Genomic DNA, 16,555 nt, shown 5'->3' with positions numbered 1-16,555 from the left:
TGAACAACCCTCCTCTGCCTGTAATTGGCTGGTACATGCTACCTTCACTGATTCGATTGGTTAACTTTAGGGATGAGCCAATCAGAGGCAGAGTAGGGCGGGTCATACAGAGGAAAATTTTGCTAACACCTCTGTGGCACTCCAGTTGATTGACAGGTCTGCTTGAAAGATGCGCGGAAATGCGAGAAAGTCAGAATAAACACCTTTCAAGTGAGTGGCACGTATCGAGCGAACCTACTTTCATGGACGATATAATTCTCAGGTAAGTTTTAAGGTGGTTTCCAAATGAATCATTGTTTTAAACTACTGGCAACATGACTGCACATTTCAAGGAGAGGATATTTTGTCGCCAGTGGTTAAAGCTGCAGTCAATTCCAGCCATTTTCAGTACAAAAAAAATCGCTAATATTCTATTTGTAAATAAAAATATGACGACAAATACAGGGAATATTGGACGTGCATCGCGAGGTGCATTTCCTTGAAAACGACCAATTTGTGGATTATATACCGTCTTCAAGACATGTTTTGGACAAAATAGTTTACTGGCTTGTTTCGTCTGGATGTCCAAGGTTGGATTATGGCCGTTTTTTGTGGAATATTTTCATCTGTGTGTAATAATGAACCCGGAAATGCGAGTCACGCTGTGTACGTTGAAGTCGTGTATAGAGAACGGATGGATGAATATTCGTTGTTTGTCGGACAAATGTGTTTATATTACCGCTGTGGTAATCACATCTGAAAGTGGTTTATACCGGCAGATTCATGAGAATCTAAGCTTTCCATCGGCGTGTAGTGTTTGTATAATCGTGTTTGCAGTTTCAGACATTTAGCAAATTGCTTATGCAGATCTCAAAGTGTACCGCGGGCGGGACACTGAAGCGCAACGGGTTAAACTGAGTGTCGGGCCAAGTCTGACTAACGTTTTGAAAGGCTAACGTTATTCTAACCTAAGTCTGAAGCTAGCTAGATTGGGATAATGTTGGAAAACCTCTAGGCTGGTAGTTGATTTTAAAGTAAGTAAAAACACAAGAATGGGGACAGGTAGTTTAGGATTCGACCTAAAACAATATTGAAGTTTTATTCATGATGAAATATGAACAAGGATGCACTGTCAACTTCATATTTGAAGTATTTTATTTAAATAAATGTTCAAAAGTAACTGAAACACCATGTTTGCCTCATGATAAATACATGTTACATTAATCCAGTTTGCTTGTGTGACCAGTAAAAACTACAAACTGCTCCTAATCAAGTCATGATAATTTTATAATAGTGGGCAAGTAGAAATGACTGAATAAATTGAATAGAGTAGTCTTCTATGTCACTGTTTCTAAAACAGGGTGTTTTTCTGGACTAATTAAAAAAAAAAAGGTGAAAATTAAGAGTATACCCACTTCTCCAGGGACCACTACACCACTGGGTACACTATACTTTAGTGCTCTACATTAACACTCTCTCTCTCTCTCTCTCTCTCTCTCTCTCTCTCTCACTCACTCACTCACTCACTCACTCACACACACACACACTCACACACACACACACACACACACACACACACACACACGCACACTCTCACACACACACATACAGATACACATGCCACATCGGTTGTCTCATCAGCTTGCACAGCCACAAATGCTGTCTGTGATATTTCATCAGTCACTCTTTGTTCATAAACAGCTAACATACAATCAAGCAACTCGTTTTGGCGACGTGTACTTTACAACTTGTGTGTTTGACAGGTGATCTGCTAACTGGCTGTCTAAAAAAGAAAATTGGTCAACCAGGTCCAGAAATACGCCGCGTTGGTTTGAAGTGGGGGATTCGTCAGACCCCCGTAAAGCTAGCTCGTGTGCTCCACAAAATTTAATGCAGTCCACAATCCTGTCTATTTTTTCCACCAGCTCGTTGTGCCTCTGTACAGCGATGCAGTGGCCCTCATCCAGCTGACAGGCGATGTTAACTTTTCCTAACATGGACAACTTGACGCTGTTTCCGATCTGACTTGTGCTGCATTCATGTTTTCTAATTTTGTCTGACAAATGTTTCAAATCCACAATTCCTTGTTGAGTCCATGCGGTATCGCCTCCAAAAAGCATGGGAAACAGAAAAGTGAATTCTTAGCTATACTTGCCGTTAGCCAGTCCTTTCTGTCAAACCAAGAAACGCAAAACTTACGATTTTGTCGTTTGTCCCGTTGAGTTATTTGAACATCGTTTGGCCGATGTGATCCCAGTCTCTTAACTTCCAGCTTTTCCTCCAAAGACATTGAGGAAAATGGACAAGAAAGCAAATAATCCACCTCGTTCATGCTAACGCCCGTCATAGCTTAACTTTTTCTCCCTCCTTCCCAACTCTGGAACAAATAGCAGCACCGCTCTATTAACTCGCTGCTATTGGTCAAAAGTCAAGGCCTGTGGGCTGCCTGAAGTTAGCCCAAATGATCAGTAAATCACGGGGGTGGGACATGACACCTGTCAATCACTTACAAGAACAAAATGAATGAAAGCGGACGGTATCTGCTGGGGCTGTAAAAAATAAGGCCATTTAGAGATATTCTATGTTTTTCTTTTGACTGATTGGTGCTGTTGCGACCTTTGTTTTCACCTAAACTTAAAACAATCTGTTGTAAGTCATTGAAAAAATAATTTTCTCATCTTTTTTGTGTTAGCTTGGGAGGGCTTAGCCCTGTTAGCCCATTTATACCAGCCGTCCCTGCACTTTACTGATTACAGGTTCGGGGGAACCTGTTGACAAGCCCCACGAGACACCAGCCCACCAGGACAGTGCCCGGTATGCCAGATGGCCAGTCCACCCCTCTAAGCAACACATCAAACAATTCAAAATGACAAAAACAAGATAAAACAACTGAAAAACGAGACACAAAACAGCAAAAACAAGACAAAGCCACACAGTCAAGACATGGAACAACACCAACAAGACACAAAACAATGACATAATGAGACAAAGCGGCAAAGATGAGACAAAACATTTAAAAAATGAGACCCAAAACAACAAAACAGTGAGACAAAGCGGCAAAGATGAGACAAAACATTTAAAAAATGAGACCCAAAACAACAAAACAGTGAGACAAAGCGACAAAGATGAGACAAAACATTTTTTTAAAAATGAGACACAACAACACAAACAAGACAAAACCACACAATCAAGAGACAAAACAACTGAAAAATGAGACAAAAGCAACAAACAAGAGACAAAATGAAGAAATTGAGACAAAATTAAGAAAACAAGACACAAAACAACAAAAAGTGACCCAAAACAACACAAAATGACAGATATGAGACAAAAAAATAGGACAATTAAGACAAAAAGCAACAATTACCACAACTGAAATGAGACACAAAACATCATAGACAAAGCACAAAATGATGAAAATGAGACACAAAACAACACAAAATGCCAAAAATGACACGAAGCAAGATGCAACATTTAACAACTGAGGGATAAAACAAAGAAAACATGACACAAAAACAACACTAAAAAACACAGACAAGACATAAAATGACAAAAACCAGACACAAAACAAATGAGACACAAAATAATAAAAACAAGACACAAATCAACACAAATTGACAAAATAACACAAAACTCAACACAAAATGCAAAAACTGAGATAAAATGAAGAAAACTAGATGTAAAAACAACACTAAATGACACAAACAAGACAGAAAGAACACAGAAAGAACCAAACACGACATAAAATGACAAAAAAAACAGACACAAAGCAATATAAAATAACAACACAAAACATGACACAAAAGGCAAAAACTGAGAGAGAAAACAAAGAAAACTAGATGAAAAAACCTCCTAAAAGTCACAAACAAAAAAGAATGACAAAAAACAGACATAAAACAAAACAAACGAGACACAAAACGATAAAACAAGACACAAAACAACACAAATTGATAAAAAATAACACAAAACTCAACACAAAATGGAATGACAGAGATAAAATGAAGAAAACAAGATGTAAAAACAACACTAAATGACACAAATAAGATAGAAATTACACAGAAAGACCCAAACAAGACATAAAATGACAAAACACAGATGCAAAACAACACGAAACAACAAAAACAACATGAAACACAACAAAAAATGTCAAAGCTGAGAGGAAAAGAATAGGAAAACTGGATGAAAAAACAGCACTAAACGACACAAGCAAGACATAAAACAACACAAAACCACAGAAATGAGACACAAAGCAACACAAAACCACAAAATAACAATTACCAGATTTTTAATGGAAAAAAAAAGTTCAAAGCTGATGAAAACTACACGCGAGGCATTCACGGACTGTCATAAAATTGACAATTCTTGCAGCTTTTACACTCTCTTTCTCAGTTAAACGGTGCAGTTCTGCCAGCGGTTTGTTTTGGGATTAAGTGATTTACGCTAGTCTAATTTAGGTCAGCTTCAGACCTCCAGCTTCGTCCTGAGTCTGTTTATGTTTCTTTAACCGAAACCCATCAGGATCCCTGACTGAACCCCCAGAGAGCCGAGCTTCATCCTCACAGCTCTGAGGCCTCGCAGCAGCAGGAAGCCGCTCATTTCTTCAGAGCCGAGACTAAAGCCGGAGCAGCAGGAGGTCCAGAGACAGACAGTCGCCACTCCAACCCGTCACAAATGTCAAACTCCAAATGTGGAACCTTCAATTCTGATTTGAGACAAAAAACCCTCAGCAGCTTCTCCTTCTCGTCCGCCTCGACTCGCTGCTCTGCGGGAATAAGATCCTTTTTCATCTCTGCTGTATTTAATTTAATCTCCTCTTTGAGCTGCTCACCGTGTGAATTCATGAACTGTAACGTCAACAAAAATCAGCAACACAACGACGCAACTCAACATTTAATTATAATCAGAGGTTCTGATGACAAATGAAGCAGCAATTTGTTGCTGTCATGCAAAAAGATTTTTAAAAAGAGACAAAAGGACACAAAATTGCCAAAATGTGACAGAAAACAAAGGAAACTAAACACAAAAGAGCAAACACAAGACACAACACAACACAAATAAGACAAAAAAACAACAAAAATGATATACAAAACAATGCAAACAAGACACAAAACATTAAAAATTAGGGATAACATGAAGAAGATGAGACACAAAACAATAGAAAATGACACAAATGGCACAAGATAACAAATATGAGACACAAAACTATGAAAACTTGATACAAAACAACACAGACACACAACAACACAAACAGGACACAAAATACAAGAAATAGGGATAACATGAAGACAAGACACAAAACACAAAGAATTTGAGGCAAAATGGAGAAGAAGGATGCAAAATGGCATGAATATGACTCAATTCAAAACCCAAAACAACACAATCTACATAAAAGAAAACAAACAACAAAACACATTCTGAAAATGAGATACAAGACAAACAACCGAGACACAACACGAACGAGGCACAAAACAACGAAAAACAAAAATGACAAAAATCAGAGCTGAAATATAGAAAACAGGACACAAAATGACATGCATATGATTCAAAACGAGACACAACAACACGAATAACACACAAGACAAGCTGACAAAAATGGGACAAAAACAGAAAATTTGACACAAAAGAACAGAAACGGACACACAACGACACAAACAGGACAAAAAGCACAAAAAAACGGGGATAAAATAAAGAAAACAGGACAGAAAACCAAACAAGACATACAACAACAAAAATGAGTCACAAAAGAGACACACAGCAACACAAATAGGACAAAAAACAAAAGGTAGATGCAAAACAACACATCAAGGACAAAAAATACAAAAAATTAGGGATAAAATAAAGAAAGTAAGACACAAAATTAAGCAAACAAGACACAAAACAACAAAAATGAGACACAAAACAAGACACAAAACAACACAAACAAGACACAAAACGCAAAAAAGCAGGGATTAAATGACGAAAACAGGACAGAAAATGGCATGAACGTGACTCAAAATGAAACCCACAACAACACAAACCAGAGCACAACATGTAGTTCTGGGTTGTGCCACTAGAGGGCAGATTGCACCCACCTCTCTGGCTGCTGTCAGTCAAACACACCTCTGTCTCCTGTGGTGAGGCTCTCCTCCTGACTCATGCTGTCTCTGGGCTGCTGCTGCTGCTGCTGCTGCTGGTCCACATCTGGTCCTCGTGTTGCTCTCGTCTTCTGAGCCGTGATGTCCGGAGGCTGATCCAGGCCGGACCCACACAGCGGGCTGAGTCACTGCAGCAGTGTGTAGCTGCGACGTGCACGCGTGTCGCCGTGCACGAGGCTCCCAGCACCTTCAGCCCCTCCGTCCTGTCTTTATTAGACCGCTGCAGCTCGCCGTGATATGAAATGTGACACTGTCAATTTGCCTCCCAATCCGTCAGAGCGTGGATTGGATTCAGATGGCGGTCTAGTGGGGACCGGAGGCCTCGGAGCTGTGGCCTAGGCAACCGCCAGCCGTCCATCCACCCCCATCCAAACCCCCGACAAGCTCCCTCAACGGTGAAATCGTCTGCAATCTCCCGGTAAATGTTCCCACACTCGCTGGTAGATTGTGCTTTTTTTTTTTTTCCCAGGGTTGGTCAGAATCTCTCCCCTGGGTCCTGAGGTGAACTGCAGCTGCATAGTTTGTTAAAAAATGAAATAAAACCGTGTTTTTGATGATTAAAGTCTGCTGGTTCAAAATTCATGCTGGAATCTAGAGTTAAACAAAACAAAACAACACACACGAGAATCAAAATGACAAAAATGTAACACAAAATGAGACAAAAAACACAAGAGGAGACAGAAAACAGCACAAACCAGACACAAAATGGCCAAAATGCTACATGAGACTCAAAAGAACACAAACAAGACACAAAATAACAAAAGTATAACAAAGCAAGACACAAAACAACAAAAATAAGACACAAAATGACAAAAACAAGACACAAAAATGTAATTAAACAAACATGAAACACAAAAACAGACACAAAACAAGACACAAAATGACAAAAATGTAACAAAACAAGACCCAAAACAAGACACAAAATGACAAAAATGCCACAAAACAAGACACAGAATGACACAAATGTGACACAAGAAAAGTGTGACACAAAATTAGCACAAAGTGATGAAAATGTAACACACAAAACAAAACAAGCAAGACACTAAATGACAAAAAAGTGACGCAAGAAAGGAAACAAAGCAACACAAACAGGACACAAAATGAAAAACACAAGACACGGAACAACAAACAGAACAACAAAGAAGACGCAAATCCATAAGTGAGACACAAAACGGAACAAACAACAGAAAAATGTAAAAGAAAAAGACACAAAACAACACAAATGTGACAAGATGAAAAAATATGATGCAAAATGATACACAAAAAGACTAAAATGTAACAAAACCAGACGCAAACAACACAAACAGGACGGAAATATGAAAATAATGAGAGTAAACAACACAAAAGAGCAAAAAAATAAAAAAAAATGGGACAGAAAATAACACAAACAGGCACAAAACTAAAAATGAGATAAAAGCAACACAAACTACACATAACACAGCAAAAATGACAAACGAGACACAGAACAACACAAAATGAGACACAAAACGCCCCAAACATTAATTTCATCTAAAGTCTCACTCTCTCCTAAACACGTTTACTCTAAAAGCTCTTACCAAAATATATGAGGTATAAAATAATGTTTTGCCCAATGTACAGGAACTTTCATTTAATTATTAATTTAATTTAATTTAATCTAATTCAATTTATTTTATTTTAATTTAATTTAATTTAATTTTTACTTTATTTTATTTTAATTTACTTTTTCTTAAGGTACTTATATTTTTAATAATAATAATGATAATAATAATAACAAATTATAATAATAATAATAAAAACAAAGTTAATTTAATTTAATTTAGACTGAATTTCATTCTAAATGTGGTCCTAAAATTTCTTTGATGCATATTTTTGAATGACAATAAAAGGCTATTATTATTATTAATTATTATTATTATTATTAAAAATATTGTGGTTGTTGTTGTTATTAATTTGATTATTTAATTTTAACAGAATTTCATCCTAAATGTACTTCTTTGATGCATATTTTTGAATGACAACAGGCTATCTATCTCTATATTATGGGACAGTTTTAGAGCTAAATACTTGCTGATTGTCATGTTTGAATGAATGAAGTTAACAGTTTCAGAGCTCTAATGTGCTGCTGTCATGTTAAAATGAAGCGGCTGCATTGACAGTGAACTGAAAGTGGTAAAATAAATGTATGAACTCACGTGATTTACAGTGAGAAAACACAAAACACTCAACTTTTTGTACAAATTAAATGCAACGGTGTTACGGCCACCAGTATTGGTGTGCCGTTGGTTTTGAGGTGGTGTTTTGTAGGGCCTTTGGGAGTAATTTGTGTGTGGGTTCAGCGGTGGCTTTTTGCAGAGCCTTTGGAACCCCAGCTGCCAGCCGTTTCAGCTGACGACAGAGCTGATGACGACCTGCACTCCAGTCTGGTTCTCCCCGCCCTCCGGCCGTCCTGATTGGGCCACCGTCCAGCTCCTCCTCCCCGGACCAATCGGAGGCAGCCAGGCACCACACCTGCTACCTATAAAGTGCCACCATGCCATTAGTCTTGGTGGCTGGTACTTTGACCAGTCCACCCTGGTGCCTCTTTGCACTGTGAATTGTGGTTCTGTGTGGTCTTTCGGTCCGGAAGCACTTGTGGTGGGTGCTGCAGACAACTTCGACCTTCTGTTGGCTTTAGTTTAGTGTGGAGCCCGATGTGTCAGTGGAGACTGAGGCTCCAATTCGTAGTCTGCCAACTGTGTGTAGAAGCCACTTCGTATTTTGAGCTTTTGTGAACTGTGCGTTCAGTATGTATACTTATTTAGAGGCAACAGTTTTGTTTCGTTTGTTTTGTACACCTTTTGTATTAGTTTTTGTTCCTGGTGGTGGGTGTTGCTTCTGTAGTTCGGTTTGGGTAGGGAGTTTAGTTGTTTTCTTTGTGTTTAGCTTAGTTACAAACTCTGTTAGCCTTCGTTATGTTTTATTCCGTTCTTTGTGTTGGCAACACCAACCAGTCTTGTGTTTCATTGTCACTTTTTCGTTCCTTTTACTACTAAGCAATAAATCCCTTAACCTAAACCAACACCATCTGGTTATTTTGTTGCATCCAGCCAACCCCTAGAGGTTGGATCGTAACAAACGGGTTCATTTGTGAAATCAAATCCGGCCTTTCTGCAGCTCTTTTCTGCCATTTTAATGCTCAAAAGCATCAATTAGAGCCCTAAAAGTGCTCCAGTGTTGCTTTTTTCCCCTTTCCTGCAGCTGCATCTCCGTCTCCTTGTTAAAGCTCCATATATTGCAGGTAATAGACCCATCAGAGCCGCTCACCTCCTGACTTTAGCAGCAGGTTTGTATGAACCAGCAGCCTGCACTGAGCCCTGAGGTGTTGAGAGCTTTTCCCCTACCTCGCAGTGCTACAGGCTTCCTAACTTATTGTTCTGGGCTGCTGGGACCTCGGCGAGATTTACTGCAAGATCCTCAATTGATTACAGCATCGCCTCTTGTTAGACATTTCACTTTTGGTCGGCCAAGGAGACGCCTCCTCTCCTGTCGGTCCGGCCTTCTTGATTTATGGACGCAGAGATGTCGTCATGCAAGGAAAAAGAAAAAAAGATTCACAACATCCAGGCTTGTTGGAACCTGCAGGAGCAGGAACAGGGAGTTTATATGATAAATATTGTGATGGAAATGTGGTGAGATCAGGTTAAGTCATGCTGGAAGGACTCTCAGGAGGCTCGGATGTTTATTGCAGCTCGATACGAAGGAGAATTAGATGTCATGATACCAGCGAACAGTATCCTTGTTACCCAATTACCCCCATTCTGGATTTCCGCATAGCAACAGGACGTGTAGTTCTATTCACAGAGCTCCTCACAGGACCAGAGAATGTTGTTTTTTTAGAAATAACATAAGAAACCAGAGGCTCCACATATAATTAACCCCAAACGCTATTCATAGTAGTGTCAATGTCACACACTCAATGGATGGGACCCAAGCAGAGAACCACACTACTAGGCAGGAATGGGTGGAAAGGGGAATTTATTGGAGGGATGGAGATGATAAAGAGGCTGAGGGGAACCAGGAGGGGTGTGACCGAATGAGTCCAGGTCGGGGCGCCGGAGCCGGGGATCGACGGCCGCTGCTGGTTGCGGAGGGGGACCAGTGTGTGGTTGTGGGCGGCGGAGTGGATCCCCGGCGGCCGGAGCTGGGCGGTGGTCGAGGAGGGGGCGAACCGGCAGCGGAGGAGACGTCAGGCGTCGGTGGTCCGGAGGAGCCAAGGTGGTGGACAGCCCAGGAGGCGGCTGGCGGTTCCGTGATTTCGGGGGAGCCGGTTTAGGATGATTTTCCGGGGCTTGGTGCTGGAGGGGTCCAGGAGGGGAGCCAAGAGGATCCACGATAGGGAGGGGATCCAGGGATATCGTCGGGGGGAGCCGGGTTGGAGGGTCTGAAGGGACACCAGGTGCCAGAGGGGTCCAGGAAGGAATTCGGAGGGAGCACGGTGGGTAGGAGTCCAGACAGCGGGGTCTAGGCAGGGCAGAAGAGAGCACACGTTAGCGATCAGGATAGACACACAGAGCATTTACAAGCGGCTAGAGCGTGACTGACTGCAGAATCGAGTACAACAATCTGGCAGGGTATGGATGGTTCAACTGGTCTTTATTGCAGGGGATGTCATCAGTGGAATGCTGAACAGCTGTTTGGACTCCGGGGAGCAGCTAATCAGCTGAGTGGATGCAGTCTTGTGGCCGCACTCCACTCAGTGCAGCGCTGAGGAGAGAGGGAGACAGGAGAAGGGAGAGCGAGGAAGGAGATGTGGAGGAGAGAGGGAGAGAGGAGTGAGAGGGTGAGGAAAAAGGGGGAGACAGATAGGGGAGAGGATTTTGGGATGCCAGGTGGGATGGGGGGAGAAGGAGGCCCTGACAGCTAAATTTTAATGTAAAAGGTTTCAGTGGTTTTTTTAAAGCTGGAAATGGTATTAACACATGACAAATGACAGAAAGACACTGTGTTAGCGATTTTAATAGCTTATTTTTGTCATGGATTTTTGGGAAAACTGATCTTTTGTATTATTCCTAAAGGTTCAAGTCATTTCTAACGTGTAATATTTCTACTCACAGAGCTCCTCACGTGGCCAGATTTCCAAATGATTTGTCCAAATTGACCTAAATGTCCCAAATGACCTAAAATTTGTCAAAATGACTCAGAAAATGTCCCAAATGGCTTGAAGACATGTCTAAATGTTCTCAAAAAATACACAAAATAACTTAAAGAGCGACCTAAATTACTAAGAATTGTAAAAAAAAAAGGTCTCTAAAAATGATTCTAAATTGATCCAAGATGATTTCAGACTTGTTCTAAATTACTCAAAAATTGTAAAAATGACTCAAAATGTGTTTATTTTTTCCATATAAAGAAAAATAATTTACACAGACTCCAACATACTCCTCATTTTTTGCATAAGATTACACCTCAAATTTCACCTCTTTGCATAAAATGTAAAAATGGGGTGGGAACGTATTACCACTGTGTTTGGGAATGCACACATATATTAAGATTTTGGAGAAATGCTGCTACAGAGCTTCGCTCTATCTTTCCTCAGCCAATCCCGGTTGACCCCATGTTGTTTTTATTTGACTATTCTGTAAGGCCAATTGTGTCACCTGGGCAGATGAAGTTATTATGTAAACTTCTCCATATTGCAAGAAGGTGCATATTACTTCAATGGATTCAAGTACAGCCTCCATCTGTCACACAGTGGTACAGAGAGATTTTAAAGTTCTTCCAATGGAACATCTTAGTGCCCTTGCTAAGGGTAACTCAAATGCTTTTTACAAAACATGGCATCCCTTACTGGATTACTTACCTCAGAATATCGCTGAGACACTTTGTAAAGAAGGCTCCCACTTTCTGTTCAAAAGTAATATACTATAGAAACTCAGTGCCACATATAACTTGGACATGTGGATCCCTTTCGAACCTATGTCTGAAAGGGATTCTGTGGCAGTTGCACTGTTTGCAAATATGAAGGGGGATTTACTGGGCTGGAGTTGAGCTACCTATACTGTAGGTATTAATGTGTGTGGGCTGTGCTGTGCTGGACTGTGTTGTGTTTTGTGTTATTGAAAAAAGACAATAAATTACAATTTAAAAAAAAAGACAATTAAAATTTTTTCCAGTATTTTTCAACATGAACAAGCTTTATTCTATATTTCTGATACATTTTGTAATGTTATTATAAACGTATCATGTTATAGGTCTTTCTATACAAAAAAGTGTCAAATTAGCAGCATTATTTTTCTGCAAAAAATGGCATTACTATGGCGGAAACCAGAGGCTCCATATATAATTAACCCCTAAAAGATATTCATAGCCATGATACATTTAGATTTTAAGGGTTTTTGAGGCTGGAAATGAACACATGAAAAATGAAAGAACGACACTGTTAGAGATTTTATTCATTCTTTTTTTTTTACAATTATTTTTTACATTTTTGCTAAAAAATGCCATTTCCAAATGTATTCATGCTCTTTAACTCGTTGCGGTTCAGCGTTTTGATATCTGCATAAGCATTTTTCGAAATAGAACGACACTGCCAACTCGATGATAGAAACATTATACACCGATGGAAAGCTTAGATTCTCATGAATCCGCCGGTATAAACCACTTTCAGATGTGATTACCACAGCGGGTAAGAAACACATTTGTCTGACAAACAACGAATATCCATCCATCCGTTCTCCATACACGGCTTTAACGTACACAGCGCGACTCACATTTGCAGGTTCATTATTACACACAGATGAAAAATATTCCACAAAAAACAGCCATAATCCAACCTTGGACATCCAGACAAAACAAGCCAGTAAAATATTTTGTCCAAAACATGCCTTGAAGTCGGTATGTACTCCACGAATCGGTCGTTTTCGAGGAAATGCTCCTCGCGATGCGCGTCCAATATTCCCTGTGTTTCTCGTCATATTTTTATTTACAAATAAAATATTAGCGATTTTTTTGTACTGAAAATGGCTGGAATTGACTGTACCTTATAGGGCTACATTGTCATAGATTTCAGACAAAATGGATTTTCAATACTATTTGTAAAGGTTCACACCATTTCTAACATCTAATATTTCTACTCACAGAGCTCATCACGTGCTCAAATACAGTTTTTCTTTAGATGTAACACTAGGGCTGAATACCGAACTTTGGTTCTTTAATGGCACCGACCGAAACGTTTCGGTACTAATGAGTATCAAAATACGCCTCGTCTTTCGGTTCCATGTTCCGGTACTTATCAAGTGATTATGATAAAGCAAACCTGTGATTGGCTGTAACATTACATGTGATTGCGGCAAGCCAGAAAAAAACTTGCCGAGGCGTGCCTCGCCCATTCACAGACAGGTTTCACGTTAGGTACATTGACTTTACTGCAGTTGTGTAGCGTGTCGTCGAAGTGGGAAAAGATGCCTCTGAGGTCTAAATCGTGGCTCTACTTTTGTAAAATGGACGCCAATAGTGCGCAGTGCAGTATATGCCAAAGCGGGTGGTAAACTCCATCTAAGGCTAAATACCGGCACGAGACCGATAGTCGACAAGTACCTGAAGGGAAAGTTGAAAAGAACTTTGAAGAGAGAGTTAAAGAGAGCATGAAACCATTAAGAGGTAAATGGGTGGGGTCCGCGCAGTCCGCCCGGGGGATTCAACTCGGCGGGCCAGGGGCGGGCCAGGGGCGGCCGCTCGGTGCGGGAGGATCCCCTCGTGGGACCTCCCGCCGGGCGCATTTTCTCCGCGGCGGTGTTCCGGGACCGGCTCCGGGTCGGCCAGGAAGGGTCCGAGGGCGAAGGTGGCTCAGTATGTACTGAACTGTACATTGCTTGCAAATGTTCTTTTGCACTGGAAATCACTGGAAAATTAAACTCAAGATGTGAAAAGTAATGTGTAATGCAATTTTCATTCTGTTAGAGCATATATTGTAAAACTGGTATCGAAAAAAGTATCGTTTAGGAACCGGTATCGAAGTGAAGGTATCGAAATTGGTACCGGTATCGAAACTTTTAGATTGATACCCAGCCCTGTGTAACACAGAAAACCAGATGCTCCACATACAATTTACCCAAAAACCAATTCATTACCATGTTAAGTTTTGATTTATAGGAATTTTTTATTGGACAATTGGGTTTCTTCTAGCTGGAAATGGCATAAATGAGTGACAAATGACTTGTTTTTCTACATGTCAACTAAAACGTCACTTTTAAATGTATTCATACCCTCTTAAATTGTCATAGATTGTTGAGAAAATGATGCTTTCCTACTATTCCAAAAGGCTCAGGTCATTTCTAACATGTTACACAGCATTTTTAACACACTATGAACTGAGAAGAGCTCATGCAGTAGTTCTCTAGTCAGTCCTAAGTCATGTTAGCTGCTGTTATTGTTCATCACTAAGAAAGAGCAGACGATGAGAGGCTACGAAGACATATCCAAGTGTTTTCAAGTGGTTAACATCATCAAATAGTGCAAGGAGTTTCACAGTGAAAAAATCTCAAAGGGCTGGTTGGAAGAATCCAAGAATTATCCTGATAAATATGAGCAGTTCTGGCAGCACCATCTCAGTCAGACACTAAGAAAAGCCGGTCTCTACGGACAGAGATCAAGAGGACTTCATTTCTACAGGACAGCACACCAAAGCTCAGCTGGATTAAGAGGAAAGCTTCTAATTATTAGCTCTGCTGCTGGATCAGGTGAAAATGTTTGGACATAAAGAAAGAAGAAGGATTCATCCCCTAGAAAACCAAGCTTGTTGGTGTGAATGCGAAGCTTTGGGGGCATTTTTCAGCTTCGTCAAAGCAAAGAACATCATCAGAAAAAGAGGATGATGTCAAGGTAGTGGAGAAAACATCAGGAATTCTGCAGAAAAAATTTCCAATAAGACCAAGATCTGAAACATACGAAGTGGTCAGAAGATGGTCAACAGAAAACGGTAAGAACATGTTGGAATCCAAGACTGAATTGAACGACAATCTGTGGAAGAACTGAAAACTGGAGTGATGAAGAGGAAGCCTTCAACCTCAAAGAGCTGGAGATTGTGGCAATTGTGCAACAATATCTGGCTGGTAAAGTCTTAGAAAAGTAAAGAAATTAACATCTGGAACACAGTGTTTTGCTTCTTTGGTCTCTTGTTGGCGTCATTTCCAGCCAGAAGAAACCTATCAGTCAAAATCTGGTCATGAGAGGCAACTACCAGCAGTAAAGCCAATAATAGTGGTCAAGAGATGTCAAACTATTCCTTTAAACTTGAGAAAATGTTGTGTATCCAGTGCGGAGGAGTCTATCGGTTATTTTTAGTCTGGAGTTCCACAAAGATCCCGATGCTGGAGCTGCACCATTAGCTTCTGAATGGCTTCGTGGTGACATTGACGGAGCGGCGAGGAGAATTTCATCTGATACGGAGCCATCGGAGCCTAGTAATGATCAACATCAGTCACTCTGTCAAAGCACACAGACAAAAGAAAGTGAGCGCAGCAGGAAAAGTTAGCGAGAGGTAAGATCTTTGGGAAAGGGAAGAGGGCAAAGGAGGTGACGGAGTAGAAACATGAAGAGGAAGGTGAGGCGAGGACGTTGAGGAGAGGACTGTGAGGGCAACATGTCGACAGAATAGGCGAAATGAAGCAATTTGTTGAGGAACTCTGATGGCAAAGAGTTCCTGGTTAGTCCTGATCATTGGGTTTTACTTCTAGAGAGTCTAGTAGGGTGCTGGAGGTCAGAAACTTTGACCTTAAAGTGAAAACAAATGCCACAGCACCTACTGTTTTACCCTCTGAACCCCCAAACCTGTATTATTTCATTAAAAATTTTTTAAAAAACCTACAAAGTTACAGCATTTATTAGAGCCACAGAATGTAAAAACAGAAAAAAGCTGAAAAGTTTTGACTTTGTGTTAGTTTTTGAACTCATGTGTGACACGTAGTTTCATCTGTAAAATTAACCAAAACTGTAACACTATTACTAATAGAAATACCAACAAATCTCCAAAATTACAGCATTTATTAGGTCCTGAGATTGTAAGAAAAGGAGAACATGTTGAATTTTCAACTTTCTGATGGTTCTTGAAGCCATCATGTGTGACATGCAGTTTCATCTATAAAATCAACCAAAATAACAACAACAGTTACAAATCTGCACAATTACAGCATTGATCAGATCCAGAGAATATAAAAACAGAAAGAAATGTTGCATGTCCAACTTTCTGATGGTCCTTGAAGCCATCGTGTGTGATGTGTTTCATCTGTCACACTTCAAGGAAAGCTAACCTTAAAATTGTGATATTTCATCAAAGTTACTTTTTTGTCTATGTCGCATTAACAATTACCCCACAAAATGCACCTGATTCTGTAAAAAGCAAATCTATAACCTGATCTCTAAAATACATGCAGCACGGCTCAAATATGGTAAACAGTTGTTGGAAGATACATTCAGCATGGTTAAAC

The sequence above is a fragment of the Acanthochromis polyacanthus genome, chromosome 14, assembly GCF_021347895.1.
Source record: "Acanthochromis polyacanthus isolate Apoly-LR-REF ecotype Palm Island chromosome 14, KAUST_Apoly_ChrSc, whole genome shotgun sequence".
Taxonomy (NCBI): domain Eukaryota; kingdom Metazoa; phylum Chordata; class Actinopteri; family Pomacentridae; genus Acanthochromis; species Acanthochromis polyacanthus.
The sequence above is the reverse complement of the archived record's forward strand: the minus strand, read 5'-3'. Positions refer to the sequence as shown.